At 46.0% G+C, this 22,288-nt stretch overlaps 1 protein-coding gene across 2 annotated transcripts in view; it reads left to right on the forward strand.

Moving 5' to 3' along the window:
* The first annotated feature begins 7,858 nt into the window (after positions 1–7,858).
* FNDC3B (fibronectin type III domain containing 3B) overlaps positions 7,859–22,288 on the forward strand; it is a 148,498-nt gene continuing 134,068 nt past the window's right edge. The window contains exon 1 of one of the 2 annotated variants that reach the window (XM_042820888.1): positions 7,859–8,018. The gene's annotated coding sequence lies outside the window, so the exon portion shown is untranslated. Of the gene's footprint in view, positions 8,019–14,430; positions 14,571–22,288 lie in introns of those variants that run through there. The other variant, XM_042820889.1, reaches the window with a different exon arrangement.

Consider the following 22,288-nt stretch of genomic DNA (forward strand, 5'->3'; position numbering starts at 1 on the left):
GAATCCCAATGGAGAAATACTGCAATCCCTGTTTTACAGTCACAGGAGAGCAGGAAGACCAAAGAACGGAGGGAGTGGTGGGATGACAAGAAGTGTGTTTTTTGGGTAGGGATTAAAAGTGCTGCCATACGAAACCAAGTATTCACTTGATCTGAAGTCTTTCTGCCAGTTCCAGTTTATTTAAAACATTCTAACTCTGAGCAGCCAGGCTTCATGCCAGATCAGGCCCTGTCCATCACTTCCATCGCCACCATACGCTGAGTCCCAGAGCAGAAGCAGGCTGTGCATCAAGGTGTCAGGTTGACAGAAAGTGTATCATGTTGAGACAATGACAGGAGAAGCATTAGGGATGTCTACTGCCAGGAAAGAGACGTGTTTTTCAATCATTCTGAAATGTTTATTATATTTATTTACTCTTTGCTGTATGTGGAACAATATTTATAGCAGCAGTGGTTGGCATTTGTATAGCATATTTCCTCCCTAACAGCTATTTTTTATAGATCACAAAGAATTTTTATATGTGCCACCAACGAAGCCTCATATATTCATTGTGTGGGTAATGAAAGTTACTCTCCTTGCTTTTCTGTCATTTCAAGACTTATTTAAATAATATGAATATTCAAAATTTGAAAGAGAAGCAGAAACTTGTGAAGAATCCATTTGCCTTTTTATTTTAACGTGCCCCAGTCACACCTCAAGTTCTGCAATGGCTCTGTGGTTGGCCTTCAAGAGAAACACAAGTGCACCTCCCACCTACTGGCCCCCAAATGACTCAGGGCCGACCCAAGTGAGAGACAATCTGCCTTCCATCACAGAGCACAGCTGAGATCTGACACAGTGCATACAAGGCAGGAGCTGGTTGCATACATGGGCTTCAAAACGCAATTCAAGGTTTTGTTGATCTATAGGGCATATTGCAAGACCTTAATTTTATTTCAAATCAAATTATAAGTGGGTAGAATTTGGGACAGACCACAATGAGAGTGGCTACTTATTGTAGATAAAAGAAGTAATGGAATGGTAAAATAAGCTTGATTTTGTAGAATTATTCTAGCCCGAGGCACAGTTAGCTGAAGGCATTTTTCCAAGGCCATACCGGAACATTTGTATTCCAGGCTCCATTATTTATCAACATGAAACAGACACATTATCTCAAGCATCACGTTTTAAGTCTGGAAATGTTACTAACTTGGTAAATCATTTAAAAACTTTTCAAAGCAACATTTTATATATTTCCATGCAGCTCTGGGGAATCTGTAGGAAAAAAAGTCACTGATGGTGAGGAGTCTAAAAACTTCCTTACATTCCCTAGTGCGTTTTTGAGATAATAGACTGAAACTTGGTGATGTGTTTTTCATAAGGGTCTCCCACCTGGCTTAAAGGGATATGTCACCTTACGTCTCCTTACAAGACTTGGAGGAGCTGTGTCTTGCTTTGAAAATCACCATGCATTTCCATGTGGACTTGCACGTAGGTATGGATGGGCACCTCCATTCAAAAGCGACGAGCCCTCACCTGTCTCCCAGGGAATTTGTGATGCTTACTGCTGGCTAGGAAAAAAAATAAAGAAAAGAAGACCCCGTCTCCATGTATTTTTGCTGCATTTGTGACTAAAAATACACATAGCAGACTCCTAAAAGAATAGGGAACCTGTCACTGAAGCCTGAGGCAAGAAGCTGCTCTGGATCCAAGAGTACTGGGATGGGGTGGGAGCTGGGGGGCTGCTCTCCAATGTCTTGCTGTGATTTCTGGAGATCTGTGAGCAGGGACTGAGATGCCATTTCAGCACTGGGAGGCTTTATGAATCCTCTGTTGTTTTAAAGATATTTATGTGTTTACTCAATGCAATATGAAATTGCTGTGTTGTTTTCTCTTACGTCTCAGCAAACCCAATGTTCTGAGCCACCAGTGCTGCTTTCTAATTACAGCTCTGGAAACTCCTGAACTGTAACCAGCAGCGCTATCTCTTCTTTTTGTTTTTGCCAGGTGCTTTTTCATAATTAGTTTGGGAAAAAAATCAGTAGTAATGATTGTTTAAAATATCTACGTTTAATGCTTTGCTATTTCAGAGCCGATGTGCTGAATCACTGACAACTGTTTAATACCAAACTGGCAGCATCTCTTGTCAATTTCTCTATAGACTGAAATCTCTGCATTGCATATGCATGTAATTAACAATAGATAAGGCTATTTAAAGGCTATAAAAGGAGCACAAATCCTTGCTGATTGATTTTAAATTTGAATTTTTGACAAAACGCTGCCTGTAAAATGCAGTAGAGAAGGAGAAGTCAAAGTGAAAAGCAGAAACTACTTAGGAATTAATTAGAAACCTTGGGAGGAACTGGGAATAAAACGTCCTGTATAGTGCTTCCACTCAGCAAGAAAAATAAATGTTTACTTACCAAAGTGTTTATTTCTAAATTGTCAGGTGTGGCTGCCTTTACAGGAAGGCATGTGCATAACTGGCATGGGAAAATAAGAAAAGTATCTGGCAAAATAAATTCTGGGAGTAGGAAGGAGATACAGAATAGGAAAAATACTGTGATAGAAAAGGGCAGTGGAGCAGCATAAGTTTGCTGGTGTGTGCAGAAATGACAACATCTGATTCTTTTTTCAGTGGGGAGAAGCTATTCAGCATACTCGAAGTTGTTCCTGCTTGCATTTTCTCCCCCACTTCTTCCTCTGTCGGTTTTTCTTTGTTGTTGTTTGTTTGTTTTTTAATGACAAGACAGAAGATAAATCGCAAAGACTGCTGCAGGGGAAACACTGTGAATACAACCACCTAATTATGAATTTCCTGAACGTGCAACATGACCAGGAGCAACTGGACAGGATTAGCATTGTATGTTTCATCTCCAGCTGTTTCATGAATACCAATCTACAAAATGTTCCAAGAGGAGCATTTTTTTCTGTGGTCCCGCTTTTGGCTTTAACAATGCAAGCAAGCAACACTGCTTTGTTTTCTTTAGACACCAAACTGAAACGAGAGCTTTCAACAAACCAAACCAAACCAAACCTAAAGAGCCAAAGGTCTGCACAATGTTAAGGAGATTTAGCTGAAATATTTGTCAAATATCAAAAGAGTATCCTTCCCGTTGGCAGAGTGGGGCCAGCATTGCAGAGATGTGCCCTTATGAGACAATAAATGAGTCTATTTTCTTCTGGTGCAGTGGTCAGAAGTTATTGTTTTGAATAAGCACAACTGGTGTGTAATCTTCATGGCAAGCTTCTTGGGTTGGTTCAGCGCCAACGCTCTTTGGAAGCACTTGGCAGATGGGAGCTTATTTAAACTTATAAAACCAACGTAGACAAAAACATGTAAAAAATGCACTGTGTAAGTCCTCAGCTCGCAAGCAGAAAAATTATGAAGACAATGGTGCTTCTCATGGAAGTGAGGGCAACAGGAACATTTTCTTTGTAAAGCTTAAGGACAGTTAACAGAATACTACTGCTGACAAAAAACTTTTTTGCTAGTGTCAGAAATTGCATCTTTAGAACAGTGGTGCTGGTATATAAAGAGTCTCTTCTAGCTCCTGTTGAAGTCACTGGGACTTCTGGGACTTCTCATAGAGCTCAAGGGCACATTTAGTGCAGAGTAGTAGTGTGGGAGACTGAAACACTGAGCTGACTTTGCCTGTTAAATGTAATAAAACATTTAAAAATAAGACAACTGGTTTTACCACAGGCTGATGAGCAGTGCAAACTTACAACACGCCCCAATAAAAAGGTGGATAATTTTTATTTCAGACTCTAGTAGCAATTAGTCCTTTGATCTTATCCCAGTAAAAAGATTTGGGGGCTTAACTCCTGCATGTGTTACCGAGCATGTGAAATAGTGACCTGTCTCCTAAAAAGGGAAAAAACTACCAATTAATACCATGAATACAAACTCCTAACCAAACTCAGTTCACGAATTCAAAAGCATGAATATGTGCTCAGTGAATAACTGGCATTCATTTCATCTAAATAGAGAAGCACAGATAGAAATCCTGCTTCATGCTAATGTTTACATGCCCTAGTTATTTAAAAAAAGCGTCCTGCAGATTTTTGGATTCCCCACAGTAAAAGGGACCGTCCCGACCTACGCGCTGAGCTTCTCCAGATCTTCTGGCCTGGGCCAGTTCCCACCAGCACTGCCTTGAAATAAAACATTGCTAAGATTGAAGGGACTCAGTACATTTTGGTCTGTATGATCTACCTTGCATTTAGCTTTCTTTCTATCAGATAAAAGAGTGAGAGGAGGCTACTCTGACAAGAAACTTCTGTATGGTTTTGAGTATCTATCTGTTCTAATCGCTCTGATTTTAATGGTTTGAGATGCATAATAGGGCAAGGGCTTGGAAAAGAACTCACTGACAAGAACAAACAGATTGTATGGTCCTTGCTTTGCTGTGTGATCACAAGGGAGTGGGACATCATTTTCCTAGGGAAATCACTCCAGTGTTTGGCTTCTCTACCCTGCCCCTTCCCGCCTAGGTAGGGGGTGCAGGCTGGAGTCTAAAGGGAATGCAGCCTGGTCAGGAGCCTTCTGCAGGCCAGGCAAGCTGTTCCATGCTAGCTGTGCCTCTTTTCTTCCATTCAGGTTTCTACTGGCCCTGACAGTGAGAGCTGAGCCTGGAGCTCTGCCTTGTGCACCACACTGAACACCACAGCCCAAGCCAGCCTGCTCCCCAGCACCTCCATAACGCGCTTGGGGAAAAACTCGTGCACGGCACACACTTGTGTTGCGTGGTACTGAGAATGCCTGTGGGTAGTGCTCCCCAGGTAAAAAAACAGTGCTCAGCAAATAAGTCAATCAAAGCATTCTCTGTGTGCCACTGGACAGCACTGGTGCCAAGATCTCAGCCTGCCCTCGGAATACAGAGCATGCAGCTTGCTGAAATGGTGAAAGTTGAACTTGGATCCCATCAGAAAGCTGAGGGAAAGCATCTTGTGAAAATAAAGACTGTCTTCACAGCCTTTACAATAATGTCTGATCTTAGATTCCGCGTCGTGGTTGCACGCACAGAGTTTCCACAGGCTCCTCTCTGGAATTTTTCACCAAATAGGAGGGGATGGCTCAAGGGGATGATGGCAGAATACAGAATATGGAATTGTTTTGGATCCAGCACTGGTCAACAGTCCCTAAATTGTTAGTGTCTGATGACTAAACAACTCCTGCTTGAAAAATGCTTAGGGTGTCAGCCTGGTGCTGGTAGAGCTGTGTCGGGAATGGCTGTCCTGGTCAATGGTGCCAGCCTTCACCCTGTCCCTCTGCACAGGCAGAGAAGTGCTCCTGCCCTTCTGGCTCCATTTGCTTCCTGAATAAGCAGAAAGATCTCACCGAGAGAAAACTAGGCATATTATTGAAAGCATAGACTCGGGAAAAAAAGGACTCATCAAAATAGAAAAGTTGAGTTCATGGCATCGGTCTGCATTTGTTTGGATGATAGTTCAGGTCAATTGCTTTCTCCGGAGTAATTTGTCCGTCCCCGATGTGTCACCATGTTAAGCTAGTTCTTTTCCTTTTTCAGTGGCAAAATGTTTCCTCCTTGTCTGATTAATGCTTTTCCTTGATCAGCTGGTTTGGGGAGTAAACCATTAAAGAAAGAGGTAGGAAATTTCTGAGGAAAAGCAGTCCTTGCTCCCCTCCCAGCCTCTTCCTTGTGCTTTGACACGTGTCCAATTTCCACTGAACCATTCTACTGTTGCTGTTAGCTGTAGCTGGTCTTTGAGTTCATCAGAATGGAGTGGCAGAAAAAAAGTGTTCTCAGGAAAAGGTATGCATTTGTTCCAGTCCTAGCTAAACTTGCTTTTTCATGTCTGATACATCCTGAGGTTTTGGTAAGATTGGAAACCATACAGAAACCAATTAACTGGGAACATTTTTTTTTTTCTCAGACATATCCAGTGTGGCTATGGCAGATGAGCTTCTCTTTGACTTCTGCCCCAATGGTGAAATGAAAGTGAAGTAAGTGTGAACTGTAAATGCTTTATAAACTGCAGGGAAATGCACACCGCCCACCCACCATTGCTCGTATTGATGGCATAGGACATCTCTGCTTCTGCTGGCAAGAGGACAACTCACCCAACATCCTCACATCCTGAGCCTGTGTCGATTCTTCAGACAAGACCCAGCCTCCCTCCGGCCCATTTGATAGAACAGATACAAACCCAGAGTTTTCATTTCCTTCCTCTGCTCTATTTATTTTCATTTTTCTATCTTCAGGTTTGTTTACTCTTCACTTCAATCTCTCAGTAAATTTTTAGCTCGAATATTTCTTTCCTCTCTAAACCAACTCCCTTTTCCCCTTTTCTCTCTCTTTTCCTTCACAAAGCAGCCCACAGGACCAAGTCAAGGCTTTACCACCCTAGTGAATAATTAATCTCATCTGAGTCTGTAACTTACTCCAGGATCATCAAAAAGTCTGCATGTTTGGGGTCACTAATAAAACAAAACATTTTTCTGCTTTTAGATTTTACCCATTACAAAAGTTTCTGCAATTAACAATGAACAATACTTGGTGCTGGCTGGCCATTTTACATTGAAAGATCTTTCCCATGGGAAAATGCTAATTTTCTATTTTCATAGGAACTATCTACTTCAGATAACTTTATTTTCATTTTTTTTCCTGTGCTTTGGTCTCTTAATATAACACTCAGCTAAGTTGGGTATAACATTTGTGCTGAACTTCTATGCCAAACTGATATTTTTTTGGAGTGAGTTTTGACAAGCAGAATATCAAGACCACAGGAAGGCCTTTTTGTTGCTGTTTTAATGGAAGCTGATGAAAATGTACCTAGGCTGATCAAACCCCATAGAGTTTCTGAAAGAAAACCTGGATTTGGTGAGTGATATAGGGCATAGGAGAAACAAAACCAGGGACTTGGGAAACACTTGCACAGCTTGCCCAGAGTGGTGGTAGATGCCCCATTCGTGGAGACACTGAAGGACAGGCTGGGTGGGACTCTGAGCAATCTGACCAAGCTGTGGGTGTTCACTGCAGTGGGGTTGGACTGCATAACCATTAAAGGTTTCTTTCAACTCAAATGATTGTACGGCCCTACAGTTCTATGACTTGGCCAAATCCAATGACCCCTCATGAAACAGATGGCATCACTGTATGTCCAGAGAAAGACAATAAAGCTGTGAAGGGGCTGGAGCACAAGTCTGATGGGGAGAGGCTGAGTTCAGACTGGAGGAGGCTCAGGGGAGGCCTTATGGCACAGCTGCCCAGGGAGTGGTGGGGTCACCATCTGTGGAGGTGCTCCAGAACCGTGAGGATGTGGCACTGAGGGACGTGGGCAGTGGACACGGGGGAATAGGTTGGGGATCTTAGAGGTCTTCTCCAACCGTAATGATTCTGCGATTCTATGACACAGTGAGTGTTCAGGCCCCGTTTTAAGCTTCTCCGGTAACCAGATTAAATCTTTACCCCGATTCCCACACCGCACCCACGCAGACGGAGAGCTGAAGCACCCAACAGCTCCACTCCACAAGGGGACAACTCCATCTCCCCTTTGCGGCTGTGCCACTGCGGCGTGCCGGGTATTTCTTCATCTCGGAGGAACGCCGCCTAAACCAGACGCACGGCTGCCCACACGGAGCTGCCCCAGCTCCCACCTCGCCCGTGAGAGGAGCAGAGCGGAGGGGCAGCGACCCGCCGGGCATCGAAGCCGCCACGGGACTCGGGCACCAGCGCGGCGCCGCCCGGCTGCGGCTCGGCCCGCACCGCTCCCGCTCCGCCCGCCCGGACCGCCTCCACCCGGCGCCCGGGGACGGGGCGGAGGGACGGGGGCCGCCCCGGGGCGGGGCAGAGAGGAGCGGGAGGCCTCGTGCCGCCGCCCGCCTCGGCCGGCTTTTCGGCGGGAGCCTCTACTCCAGAGTGCGCGGTAGCGTGGGCCGGCCGCGGGCCCCATGTGGTGCCGACATCACTGACATGGCGGAATCCCCACCAAGCCCTCCTGGCACCCGCTCCAGCTAGCTGCGACTCTCCGCCGGCCGCCGCGCCCGGCCCGGCCCGCACAGCCATCCGCAGGTGAGCACGGCGCTGCCCGGGCCGAGCGGGGCTCCCCGTTCTGGGCGCTCGGCCCCGGGCTCCGCGCCGCCCGCCCTTCCCGGCTCTTTTGTTCATCGCGGGGCGGCGGCCGCTGCCGTCGGGGAAAGTTTCTCCCTCTCGGTGCTGGGGTTGGGATGGGTGAGGGGGGAGAGGAGTTTCGCCGGGCTCCGGGTGAGGGGCGGCACGGCGCAGAGCGGAGCGGCTGTCAGCGCCTCCGCCCGCCGCAAAGAGCGGGGAGCCGCGGGCGGAACGGCGCTGGGCTGGGCTGGGCTGCGAGCGGAGCGAAGCGGCGTCCCAGTCTGGAGCCGGGGAGCGGCGGAGCGCGGCGGAGCGCGGCGCTGGGATCCGAGCGGGGAGAGGCTGCGGGAGAGCCGAGCAGCTCCTCCCGAGCCAGTCCGCCCTTGGCTGAGCGGTCTGGGGAGGGAAGATCCTGGAAACGTGGTGCGTTGCTCGCCAGACACCTCTGTAAATGGCATGGTACCAACAGACGGGAGGGGAAGAAAAGAGAAGAAGTCTTTGAAAAGCTGAACTTAAGCTGAGACGCGTCTGCAGCCCTCGCTGTGCCTCCCCCCGTCCCAGTTCTCAGAAATGCGCTGTTTGAACAAGGCTTTGGCTGAGGCGGTGCGGTCGGGGCTCGGTGTAACGAAGCATTTATCCCATCGCTATTTGTAGCAGAAAGGCGGGAGCTGCCGCTCTCCACATTGGTAACGTTGGATTTCGTTTGCATTTCTTTCCTTCAAGTTCCCTTTCACAGTGGGAAAACTGAGAAGTGGAAAAGGCCAAGTTTCTTGTTCAGTGGGTGTTGTTTTTCCCTCTGTAGCTCGGTGCTGGGCTGCAGAGCAGTGCTCAGGTACAGCCGTACCCGTGGCCACGCTGGCTCTGACCACATACCCTGCAGAGCCCAGGGCTCCTGTGTACATCTCTGCAAGGTGCCAAACTAGTCTGATCTGAGCTTACCAATGTGGTGGGCGGTGGGATTTCAGACTGGCATGCTGTTTTATGTCCGGAATGTGATTTCTCTGACTTTTTTAATGTGCTGCCCAGGCTGATGGATTGCTGCTGGGGCATAGAGTGTGCTTGTGGGAATGCTCCCAGGACCCCCAACCTCTTCCCCTGCAGGACAGCCCCTTACTTGTGGTCTCACCCCTCTGCCACCTGTGCCTTTTTCTTGTCAGTATGAGAATATGCAACCAGTGCTACCAATAAGAAATGATTCTTGGCTGTGTTCCCAGGGTCACGCAGGGTCTTGCACAGGAATGGGCTTTTAGTGCTGTTCTCCTAATCTTCAGTGCTCTGTGGTTCTCTCTCATTAGTTTGAAGGCAGTTGTGCTTTGAAGTTGCTTTGGGACCCTGCTGGGACAGCAATGCCAGCTTCCCCAGAGGTGCTCAGAGTTGTTCTTCCCAGTTCAGTATCCCTGAGAAAGTTTATGCTCATAATGTAGCACAGGAACAAGTCTGTGTGGAAGGCGATATGTATCACAACCTTTGTGAGCTATTGGGAACAATCTGGTTGGGATTTCAGGTCATTGCTGGGACAGCAATGAGAGCTTTCTTCATGTTGTTGCTCTACAGCTGGCTGAAGTCTGTGAAGGGCACAGTAAGGGTGGTGAAATGCTGGTGCAGTTTGCCCAGAGATGTATATGATGGGTGCCATGGTCAGGCTAGACAGGGCTCTGAGCACCTGATGGAGCTGTGGGTGCAGCAGCTCCTTCCTTTGCAGGGAGGTCAGATCAGATGGCCTTTAAGGTCCTTTCCAACTCAATTCTGTGAGACATTGTGTGGCAATTCTGTGTCTCTAAGAAGTTAGCATCAAACAAGCTGTTGCTCTCTATAGCCGGAAAGTGTGGAGCTTCAGTCTGGTGAATGTTAGCACAGAAGCAAATTTGTGTGGATCTTAAGTCTTACAAAGCAGCTGTTATTACCTGAAAGCCTCAGGAGCAGAACGCAGCTAATAAAGCAAATTGTATTCTACAGTACTGCTAGCCTCCGCTTTGGGAGGAGCAGATGTGGGGATTGCTGGCGTGCAGTGGGAGCGTGAGGACTGGCAGTTTGGCTGCCTTGGGAGCAGCACCCAGCCTCTGCACCAGGAACACCATGCTAGCAGGCAGTGAGTTTTGAAATCGGTATCCTGGTGCATCTGAACGCGTTTTGTGGAACGTACTGTGTGTTATGGAAGGCTATTCTAAACAAATGTGACTTCAGCGCACAGCAAATAAAATAAATAGCGGAGGCGGCCAACAAACCTCTGTGTAAATCTCAGCTGTGCAAAAGAGTAGTGAGGCAGAGTTCTGCAAACCAGCTGCAGAGCTGCCTTGTGCATAGGTGATCTGTTCTGCGCTGCCGAACAGCAGCAGGGAATCCTTCAGGGACGGGAATATCAAAAGTAACGTTGTTTATGGCCAAGGTTTAGTGTCGCTGTGTGATCCGTCCCTGGAGATAGAAGGTATGTGGGAAGAGGGAAGTTCTTCGAACAACACAGTGGAAATAGGAGACGCTGGGTACACAACGGTAACAGGCCACCTACAGGCAGGAATGCTGGGCGGTGGAAAACAGATAACTCCTCAAACATTTGCCAGTTGGGATGGGACGATTACGTTTTCACCAGTTTATTCTGAGCACCTCTGCGGAACGAATGTGGACGCCCCTCTTTTATTGCAGAGCTGACTGCCAAAAAAAAAAAAAAAAAAGGCACAAACTAATTAAACCTGATTTATTGTGCAATCTGAAGCGGCGCTGGAGAGGTTGGTTGCCTTGCAGAAATTCTGCTGCAGATGTGAAATCTGTGCTTTGGGTGAGAAACTCTGGAGCTGCTGAGCGAGTTCAGGAGAAAAGTGCTGTGTCTGCTGCAATCCCCTCCAACCAGGAGCATTCCCCAGAGGTGCCAACTACCATGGCTCTGGGTGTTATGGAAGGAGGGATTGCCTTGTAGCAAGGAAAAGCCTGGAGGTTAAAACAGACTGGTTCTCAATGGTGTGCTTCCTGAGCTTCAGCCGTCCTTTACTTACCAGTAAATGCTGTTGCTTATCAATGGATAACAAACGACTACTGAATCAGCCCTATGAGGACCACGGGCCACACAGTTTGCATTTCTGGAGGTGACATACTGGACTCAGGCACTCTGCATATCGAAGGAAAACTGTTTATGGTGTTCTCTTTTGTACATAATCTGAATCTAAAAGCGATTCGGAATTAAGGTGCTGTTCCTGTTTTTTCTTTTAAGAGAACAAGTTTGCAGCTAAAGCTGGTGTGTATGTTTGCATCTGTCATCTGCTTGGTGGTTCTGTGCAAGCAGCTCAGCAGTGATCAGTATGGGTTTGAGTGGAGTTGTAGCCACTGTTTGTTTGTTTGTTGTGTTAGATTGATGTTATCTGAAATCACACGCGCTGTGCAGGTGACATGGTGTGCTTGGCTGCTCAGTGCTGACTTGGTGTATCAGTGCTCTGTGGCTGAAATGCACATTCCTTGAGTGCTTCCTATGTAATTCCTGTGACTGTGGACATTTCTATTATTAGGTCCTTCCAAAGGACTCTTATAATAGAATGTGTGTGTATGTATATATTTAAACATGCACTTCATGCCTCCAGAAGTGCTTCATATGGAATGTTTTGAAAAGCAAAAAAAAAAAAAAAAAATCACTCTCAAGAGGCTGTTAATAGAAACTTCAGTGAGCAACAATTTGAGATGACCCTCACCACCCTCTGAGATCCTTGGAATGCCAGGAACAGCTTTCCTCATGCTGTTCATCAGAGCTAGCAAAATGCTGAGCACATCCTGCTCAGTGTGTAGCTGCCTTTCTGGGCCTCAGCGTGGCTGTTCTGGTTTTCGTGGTGGCTCCCTGCTCCCTGATTGTCCACTAATAAAATGCGGATGCTCTGTGCTGCAACCTAAATCTCCATGGTGTCTTTTGCCCTGTGTATTTCGGCGTGATTCTTTAATCAGACCTAACACAATCAGGTACGATTTTTCTAGAAGCTCGGTACCGGAAGCAGCCTGGGAAGAGAGTTCCTGCTGTCTTTTGGGATCATCTTGCTGTTTCTCTCTCAGTTAGTTAGCTGCCAGAATCTATTCCACTTTGTGAGTAACATTGATTGTGGAAGCACATGCTATCCAATGGCAATCCATATCACAGGAGTGACCTTATGCTTGCTGACACTCATGCTGGTGGTTATTAAGTATCAGGTGGTGCTCTTTACTTGTTATTTATTTATCAATGTGGGATAATGCAGCAGAGAAAAAAAGAGGATAGCATTTGCTGATAACAAGAGCGTTTAATAGGCTTGCTTCTGGTGAGCCTGCGGTCCCATAATGTCATCTTACAGAAGAGTTGCTTTTGATGTCCTGATACAAGCAACTGAATTGTGAGCAAAAGCATCACCTTGTGAGAATAAATTAGTTTATATATATATATAAAAGATATTAATACTGACCCTTTTGAGACCCAGGAAATCTTTCTGCTCTTCTTTAGTGATGTACGCCTCTGAGGTGATGATGTTAATAACCTGACACAGGCTGATCTGGGCTGCACTGCCAAGCAACTGCAGCTTGGGAAAACAAACCTCGCTGGGCCCTGTGTCCATCAGTGGGAGTTGGAGATATCCTCACCAAGACAATATTCATCCTCTCCTCACTGGATGTGCCTGGGCTCATTTATGCAGCCAAAATGCTGGCAGCTCTTAGGGAGCTGTTTGTTAACTCATTTTAACACGTTAGGTGTATTGTTATCACCCGAATAATGGTTGTTGGAGTCCTTATTTGCCACAGTGTCTCTTCTGGGCTGTATTTCTTTTCAGACTCTTTCAAAGAGGTAATTTCACCAGATGGCAGTGGGAACAGCAGCAGAGCATGGTGTTTCTCTCAGCACAGCGCTGACTCCTGCCTGGGCTATTTTGACTTTCCTGCAACACTTTGCCTTCTTGAAAACGTGGTTAATTGGCTGCTAGTTTATTTCTATGCATATGTTTTATACATTGAAACATTTACACATGAATGAACTTGGCTAAATGGAGCAGATGACATGAGCTGGGTAACCATAGTATTGCTTTACAGGTCAAAACAAACCCCTGTAAATAAAGATGCGCAAACACTTAGTCTGTAAAGCAGTACAGCTAATGCCAAGGGGAAAAAAATCTGCTTCCATGACAAGGATAAGGCAAATCAGAGTGTACTGTGTAGCTGACACCTAAAGGACCATACCCAAATAATGTCTTATTTCATCTTCTGGTTAACGTCAGTGCTGGTGCCCTCTGCCCAGAAGTCGTAACCATCCCCTGGGGTTATCCACAAGGATGCAGGTACTGCTGCATCGTTCTTAGGCAGTGCTGTACCCTGCTGAGCTGTTGTTTCTCTGCTGGGGAGATAAACCAGCACAACAGGGCAGCAGCTTAGGGCTCCTGGAAGTTTTTGCTGCTGTGTGATGCATTCCAGCTCTGCTTCAAGGTGGTCCAGGGCTGTGCTCTGACAGGATTTGGTGTGGGACACTTGGGCTTCTGTACTGATAGTTGACCGTAAGTGGTAAACAGGGAACTTGATGACTAAGGAAGGAAAAAGTCAGATGTTATGGTTTTCAACAGAGCAAAATTTGATGTAATGTTGGACAGGCGCATTCTGAGTTGTTAAGGGTACTCATGCTTACATAAAGTCAGCCTTCGTACTTGTTATGTGTCAACTTGTAGCAAAATCAACATTGATTCTGCTTTGCACATATTTATTTTTGCTGCTCCGACGGATCTGTGTAATTGCTTATTGCTTGCTGCTGCTTCTAGTGATTGCACGAAAAATAAACATCCTCTGAGGCTTTCAGAGTGCGAGTTTGTTCCTCATTTGAAGCCCATCTATGAGTGGCTATCTGCACCCCAGCTGCTGGAGTTCCTGCTGTGGGGAGGAGTGGTCTCATCGCCTAGTTCAGTTTTCTCCTATCTACAGGGTTTCATGCACGCAGTGTCTGATCTGCAGCCTTCCTTTCTTGATTAATAGAGCCGGATGTTCTTGTCCAGGTCTCCATTGCCCTCCTCAGTGGCTGTAGGAAACGGTTATGGGAATGACTGCTGGGACCTTTGGACTGTAGCACAGCAGCCACCTCTTGTTTCTGGATACAGAGCAGGAGTCAAGGCCTTGGGATGCTTGTGCGACCGCAATCTCTGCAGCACGCAGGATGGTGACGTTTTGATTTGTATGCCTCTGAATAGGGTGCTTCAGTGGATGTGTGAGAGCTGCTGTGTTACTGGAAAGGCAATATTTGTACGTACCCAACGCTGAAGTTAGACATCAACAGTTTCGCTTCCTTTTGGCATTTCTTGGTCATGCAGTCACGCAGGATGATACACTCCAAAAAGTTGCTGTAAAGCGTTTTTCAGTTTCTCGGTCCTTCCAGGCTGTTGGAGTGCTGTCTCTGCAAGCAGATCTCAGTCCTTTGACTTCTTTCTTTGCAACTTATTTGCCTGTTCCATTCTCCCTTCCTTGCATGTTTGAATTGCATACCTTTGTCTTGGCATATCCTGAGTTGCTGAGGATGGTGTAGGGGCACAAAAATAGGTAAGTGGATGGTTCTGATATGCCCTGAAATGTGGAAATACAGGGGTACCAAGAGCAATAGGCTCAATGTTTTGCAAATATTTAATAACTAAAATATCTGAATTTATGTTTTCTGGAAGAAAATGAAACGTGAAGGTTTAAAAGGAAAAAAAATTGAAATAAAGTAGTGAACGGTGTGCAACACCAAAGCAGAAACATTTTCTGTGATATGGGAAGAAAATCCAGCCTGGGTCTCCTGTAATGCCAGGAGAGGCTGCACAACCAACAAATGACTTACGCTTGCACCAGTTCTCTCGGAGAAGAAAAATCAGCATTGTAGCAAAGGCATTATCTAGCTAATTGCTTGGTAGCTGTTCTGAAATTGCTTTAATATTGGCCCTTGGTGTTCCCTTTCTCAGCAGAAAAGCTTTTGCTGGTGAGTAGTTAATGCTTCTGGGGGTGAGGAGCATGCAGCCAGTCCATATGCTGCTCTCATCTCAGTGTTCTCCTGCAGCTCCTGGTGCTGCTTTCAGTGACCAAACGGAGTTTTTGCTGCTGTTGTTGTTCCAAAAGAGTCAGGTTTTGCACTGAATGAAGCAGTGTGTGATGTGCTTTCATTTATGAGCTCCTTGGGGAAAAACGTTTTAATTGTCTTTATGTTAACATGGATAAATCAGAAGTTGTTTCCATCCATCAGGGCTGGAGACATGAAGCAAAAGCCCAGCAAACTCCCACATGGTGGCAGATCCTGGCTGAGGGCCACTGCCAGGCACAGCTCAGCCTCTGTCAGAGCACACGGCTCTGGTGGATGTCACCATCTTTGGTGTCCCCTGTACTGGGGAAGGGGTCAGGATGGTACCCATGGTCTTCAGGCTCAGAGCTGTGGCTGAGCCCACTGCCAGCTCCCCAGGGCTGTGATGTGAGAGGGGTGGACATTGCCTTAATGGCAGCTGGGTGTGCACAGCTGGATGCACTCGAATGGGTGCCCTGGTTCCTGCAGTCCCGCTCATGGTCAGCATCCTCTGGTTTAAAAAGGACTGCCTGGAAAAATCAATAGTGTACAGTTCTAGCTGCTGGCATGGACCACCAGATGCTGTGAATTGAGTATATTAATTAATGTTACTGGCCAGGACAGACTGTCAATTTAATTAGCAAATCATTAATTAAGCATGAGTGAATAACCAGTGTGATGGTTGCTTTGCTCTCGGCAGAGACCAGAGCACCTAGCAGAGGATTTTGTTACCCTATCTTACAGCCAGGGAAGCAGAGCAGGGAGGTGGCACCGCTGGGGATGAAGTTTGTGCAGGCTTGCTCTCACCGAGGCCCTGCTGGAAGTCTTCTCCTGGCTGGTCTCATCTACCCCTGTGCTTTTAGCAGTGCTGCAGGACACAAAGTCAGAAGCTGGCTGCAGAACAGTCACGTGCTAACACAGCTATCTCTGCCCACCCAACGTGCAATCTTGTCAGAGGTGCACTAGGATTTGTTTGACAGGACCTGTTTTATTAGAATTGATTGAGTCTGTATCTTTGAATTCCTTATCAGTGGGATCCCCCATTGCCCTTTAATTGCTTTCTCTGGAAGTCATGTCCCCTAATGGCACACAGCTGTTCTGCTCCCATCAGCAAATAGGGTGGCGTCAGATCTGCAGAGAGAGCTGCATCTGGCCTTCATTGCAGGACATTGGGGCTGACTTGCTCATGGAGGTGATTCACCCATCTGTTACAAGTGCGTGGCTTGTCTCCTTTCAAATATGGAGTGGAAAATTGTAGTAAACGCTTTTCTTTTATTTTTAATCCAACATCATAAGCTGTATTTTCATTTGTTGTTTGGGTGTTTTTTTGCAGTTGGGTTACACCACTAGATTTCCATCTTTCCTAATTTATTTAGGAAAAAAAGAGTTCACTTTTCTTGTTGTATAAATGATGAAGAGCTCTCCGGACTTGCCTTGACTCCAGGCAGCAGGCTTGGTCTCACACCAACTTTCTGTAAGCTGTACTTTGCTTTTATCGCTGTCTGTTCTTCCTCCCGAGTTCTGCACAGAAGTAGCACCTCCCTGCTGACTGCAGAGCTCCTGCAGTCCATATTAGTGATAATCAGTGTTCCTTAAATCAGCATATTACTTTTTTTTTCCCCACTTAAATAACTCAGTCTCCTCCCCTTTAGCAACCTGTCAATGGATCCAGGTTTCTTTGTTCTCTGAAACTCTTTGCTGCTTGTTTTCCATATTTGACGAGAAGAGCTTTTCCCTGGATATTCCCTGCATCATCCAGCAGCGGTCATCAGAACACGAGTTTTAGCTGTGTGTGGTGAGGGCATCTCCTGGTTAGTCACTGCTAAAATGTGGTGTTTAGCAGTGACTTAAAAGCAGAACTTCAGCTGGATCAGATGATGTTCTACAGATAAAGGTTGGTCGTTGTTTGTTAATGAATGTCTGTCTTTTGTCAGGGGCAATTACTGCAGCTTGGTAAGAGATAAACAAGAGTTCAGGCAGAAAATAGCTGGGCTTCAGTCTGCTTAGAGAAAGGGATGGTGGATGTGAAGTGATTGTCCTTGGGTGTGTGACTCCTGTGCTTGCTGCTCCCATGCTATAAGGGAGGAACAGCAGCTTTGGAGCTCAGGCACAGCTCCAGCACTGAAATACCAAGCTAGGCATAAATAACGGGAAGGTATGTGTGATAGATCTGTTTGTGTGCTGGGCTCCAGGTGGTGTGCAGCACTGTTGGAATTCCCAACAACTGTCTTGAAATGCATCCTTGTTAGAAGCCAGAGCTGGCTGTGCTCTGGGCAGTAGGCTTTGCATGCGTGAGGATGAACTGAATGTGGGTATGAGGGAGCTCTGGAACCCGGGATGTTGGGACGGGGAGGGCTCTACAATATAGAAAGAATTCCAAGTATCTTTTTGGTTAATTCTTTTTTTGTAGCATACTGCTACAAATCTACTTTACTTCTAATGACAGTGAGTCCTGATTTCAGCAGATTCAATTATGTTTATACTGCCCTGCATGAGGACTGAGTTCTGCCATTCTTGGTGTCTCATACTGAAACTGTTTTTTTTTTTTTTTTCTCCCAATGCTTGATTTGCTTTTGTAAGGAGAAGTATATTTGGATGAAATTGTCAAGTGGTATGACAGCATACTGCAGCTGTTCCCAGGACACACGGAAGGATTCTGAATGCTACGCTTTTGTTACTGACCCAGTGACAATTGTTTATACTTCAGAAGAAACACGAAGTCCAAAACCAACTTGTCAGAAATGGACATAGGAAGCATCCGTTGCATTTGCCAGTTAGATTCAATGAAACTGAGTTTGGAAGAATGTCTGAAGGGGCTTTGTGTTCTGAGCTCTGAAATGCTCCCCTGCCTTTTCTCTTTCTCTGCCCTTCCTGCTGCTGCTTATCTTCAGGAGCGGTTTTTCGGGCTGCAATAGGAGTAAGAGTTTGGCAAGCACAGCGGTAGCCTTTTCTCTGATGCAAATCAGTACATCTTCATTCAGGATATTTATTCCTAAAGCTGTGACATTTTTAAGCTGTTAAAATGCCGTTGTTGGTACTCTGATAATCTTCAGTGGCTTCCACTCAGATTGCGCGTTCATGATTGATGTCAGACAGATCAGTTCTTATCTTCAGCCATTCTAGAGCATTACTTGGCTGTTTTAGCTAAACGCTTGGCTCAAGTTGAGGCATTTTATTAAGGAGAGCATGATAAGGTATTCTCTTCCCTCATTCCCTCCTCCCTGCTCCCCTTTCTTCCCAAATGCAAAGCACTGAGGCTCAGGTGGTGGTGCTGGGAGGTTCTGCTTACATCAGTTGAATTCTCCGTGGGTATTCTCATTTTTGTGCCTAAAAATGAACTTTGTTGGGTGCCTGCCACACACTGCTTTCCAAGAGAGGAAGAAAAATCAGTTTCTGATCTCTATGGATGTAAAAGAAACATATACAACAAGGGTGAAATCCCCCCAGCCTACAGTGCTGGAGAATCATTCTGTAGGCAAATAATGCAGTAATGGGGATGGAGGTTTTTGAAGCAAGCTTCCCCTGAAGAATTAATACCTGTCAACGGTGGCTTTTCAGTAGGCTTACTGATCATGCCTGGAGAGTAGAAGCAGAAGATGTAGTGAGTATCCAATTTATGTGAGTATTGGAGGGAAACTGAAACAGGAACTCTTTTGTTGATGTAATGTCTTCAGATGAATTTTATTGCATAAAATAGGTAGCTGAGAGGAAGCCTTACACCTTAGGAATTTGTTTCATTGATTCAGTGGATCTAGGATCTCTTCTAAAGCTGGTATTTATTGATTGAGCATGGGTTCTTACAGTGAACTGTAATGATCTTATGGAGCTTCACCAGAAAGGTCTTAACAGTTGTGTTGCTTTTCTTATATAACTAGAAAAAAGCCTTTTTTTTTCTCTGTAGTATTACTCAGCAGTGGGGTTTAATTGGATTATTTTGATTGAAATAGGAAGTAGCACATTTTTATGCATTGTGTTGTACACTTGAACTGATAGGATGTAATTAGACACTTCATTTTGTTTCCATTTGACATCTTTCAACTAATTAGTAACATGGATTGCTTTCTTTTGCATCACTTTATTTTCAGTTGATTAAGTGCACTTACTTAGCTCCTCTAAGGGTACAAAATTAAGAGCGTGCTAATTGTGCAATGGTTCTGGCACATGCAGATTGCCTCGGTGTCACCTAAGGACAAGACTTCTGCTGGCAGTGTGGGTGCTGCTCCCTCTGCGTGCCCATGGGCAGGTGTGTCAGCTCTTCCTCTCCTGCTGTCTAGTTGGAGCTTGCTGGCCATGGCTGAAAGAAGCTCTCGCCCCTGGGGATGGATCGCTTTCAGCTTCTCGGTGTTCAGGCAGACTCCTTTGGTGACTGTGGGTGGTTGGTGGTGGAGGCACCAAAGGGATCTCAAAGGGGCTGGCCTGGAATCTAGTATACCTCATCCAAGAGCTGTCCTGAGGTGAGAGGGCTGCGCTGTTGGGCTCTGCTAATTTTGGCATATTGTGCTTGTGAGACATTGGGCCTCAGAGGGCCCACGCTACAGCTGTGACATCCTTGAGTACTGATTTGAACATCTGTTATTGATGTGAGGCACTGAGTGGGATCTAACTTGTGCCTAGTAGCGAGGCAAAGCCGGCAGAGTTGAGAATTGAAAGCCACTGAAGTTGTCTTGCGCTGCTGATCGCAGCCTGAGTGCATGCAACCTCTGGTGCTGGGATGAGAGGTGAACAGGACAGGCTTCCCTTTACAATTAAAACTTTCTAAATGGAATGAAGCTTTTTGGGTGTGTAAATATGACATTTACCTGCTTTTTTTTCCCCCTTCTATGCAGAGGAAGTCCTACTGCATCTCATCATTCTTCTTGTAGTATATCTTAAGACCAGATTTTGATGCTTGCACATCCAGAACTTGCTCAGAAGTGTTTGAGCCTCGAGCCAGTAATGAATAAGCTGTGTCAATCTCACTTGTGCATGTTTTAGAAGCATTCAGCTGTGGGTTCACTGTCATAGAATCATAGGGTGGCATGTGTTGGAAGGGACCTTACAGATCATCTAGCTCTAACCCCATACCGTGGGTCCTCAACACAGACAGCAAGGTACTTAGGGCCCTTAGAAAGCACTAATCTTGATTTTAGTGTGAATCCATGTGTGGTAACTGTTGAGTCGCGGCGTGAACCACTGATTGAGCACCTGGGAAAAGGACCCAGTCAGCCCTGGGAGCACAGGTGAAGGCAATTCAGCTGTGTGACCTGGATAGGTGGAGCCTGGCTGCACCTCTCCTAGACCTCATTTAAGGGCTGACTGCCACTGTGGAAGGATTTCTAGTTGGAGGTCCCTCCCTTGTGGGATTTTCCAAATCTTCAGAGATGGGTAAGTACCTTTCCTTTTCCTTTGTAACACCTTTTGCACTAGTTCCTTTGCTACTGCACTCCTGTATCGCCCTTGCACTGCATTGACCTTTCTGGTTCTAACAGAGCATTTTAAGATTACTCTGCTGCTGGTTAAGAAACAAACTACTGCCTGCTGAAAAATTGCTGTCAGTATGAATAATTGATTTTTGGTGGTGTTTTACTTGGGCCCGAAACTGGTCACATAGGGAAAAGTTGCATGGTAAGTTAAAACATGGCCATCACCCAATATCTATGCCATATAATTGAGGTGATTTCATGAAATCTGAGTTTTTCTGTCCAATTGCTCTTACCCCGAATGACAAACATGGATTTGAGGCTGTTGGGTGTTTGTGCAGAAGCTGCCCGAGTGCAGGTTGGGCATCTGGGAATGCAGCAAGCTGTTTAAGGCCCTTCAAATGGTTTTATTTTAGAGCCAGGAGTCCTTTCGTGGCTCTGGGTCCACCCCGGAGGCCAGACAGCCTGCTGAGCCGAGTGCTGCGTCCTACACTGGGCTGCCTGCCTGCTCAGAGCCTGCTGCAGCTGGAACCCGGCCCTCCAGACAGCCAGGATGTTTGCTTTTGTGGAGTGCCGTTGTTGAGGAAATCGAGCGAAGGGATCACTTGAAAGGCCAAGCCACCTCCATGAGATTAGGCCATTAAATTATGCTCGCGGCCCTCATCTTAAAGCACCTTATCAGGAGGGGTTGGGGAGGATGTAGTTGCAGGCACTGCTCAGGAAGCAGCTCGCTTCTCCTCTGCTGGGCTGTACTGCAAGGAGTGATTCTGAATGTGGCCAAGAGGAGCCTTGCAGCAGCTGTTGGACCTGGGCATGAGGCCGGGGCAGGATGGTGTGCCTATAGCCCTGCGCTACTCAGAGCTGGGCGACACGAGGGCAGATAAGGAGGAATGCAGAGCTTTTGAAGTATGGTAAAGCTGGATATCCTTTGCTCGGGATATTTCCTGTCCACAAGAATTTATTTTTCAACAGTGTTATTGGCAGAAAATCCACCAAATGGAAGAGGGGGAAGGAAACTTAGACGTTACAGCAGAAGTCTGGAAATTTCTAGTGTTCTCGGCGAAGTGAAGAACTGGGAAAGATTTGGAGAACTGAAAAATGTGGATCTTTTATGTAGCTGTCTGCTAGCATGCATAATTACATATGTAATAGTCAGTGATTTGTGTTTTTTGACATCAATCAAGTCCATCAGTTAACTCTCAGATTAAAAAAAGAGCTGAACAACTTCAAAATGTTGTTACTGAGAAGGAACAGGAGGAGCTGGTGCAAAGCATTCCAGGCTGACTTCCTCCAGTCTGCTGCATGCCTTGCCTTTGTGTTTGTAATGAATTCGGGCCTAAATCATAAAGCAAGATTAATTGGCAATTTGTGATCTGGTTAATCCTTTAGTGAAACTAAATTGTGTTTACTGCTGCAGATGCGTTTTGTGTCTGTTCCCCCATGGGCTGCAAGGTTTGCTTGTAACACGGCTTGGCTGCCAGAGCAGTAGCAGAGAAGTGCTTCCTGCTACCAGAATGCCTTTGTAAGGCTGTTTGTGTATGCTTCCTTCTGTAAACTTCAGATAGAATTGGGTTGAATGTGGGTACATACACTGGGGTGGCTGTTTCTAACAAAGCTTTACAGCTATTAGATTCAATGAGGATTTATTGTTTACCGTCTTTTTTCCTTCTGTTGTTTTTGTTTCTAATAACAAGTGTTTCCATGTTTCCTTTTGGTTAAGTAACGCATAAATAAATGTGGATGTATGTCAGTTAGCTGCGTACATTGAGCACCCTGATAAAACTTACAGAAGCTAATGTAATCAAGAGGTGTTAACATAGAAAGTGCCC

The sequence above is a fragment of the Centrocercus urophasianus genome, unplaced genomic scaffold (genome assembly GCF_019232065.1).
Source record: "Centrocercus urophasianus isolate 14NV4802_14NV808 unplaced genomic scaffold, USGS_Curo_1.0 seq_19, whole genome shotgun sequence".
NCBI classification, from domain to species: Eukaryota; Metazoa; Chordata; class Aves; order Galliformes; family Phasianidae; genus Centrocercus; species Centrocercus urophasianus.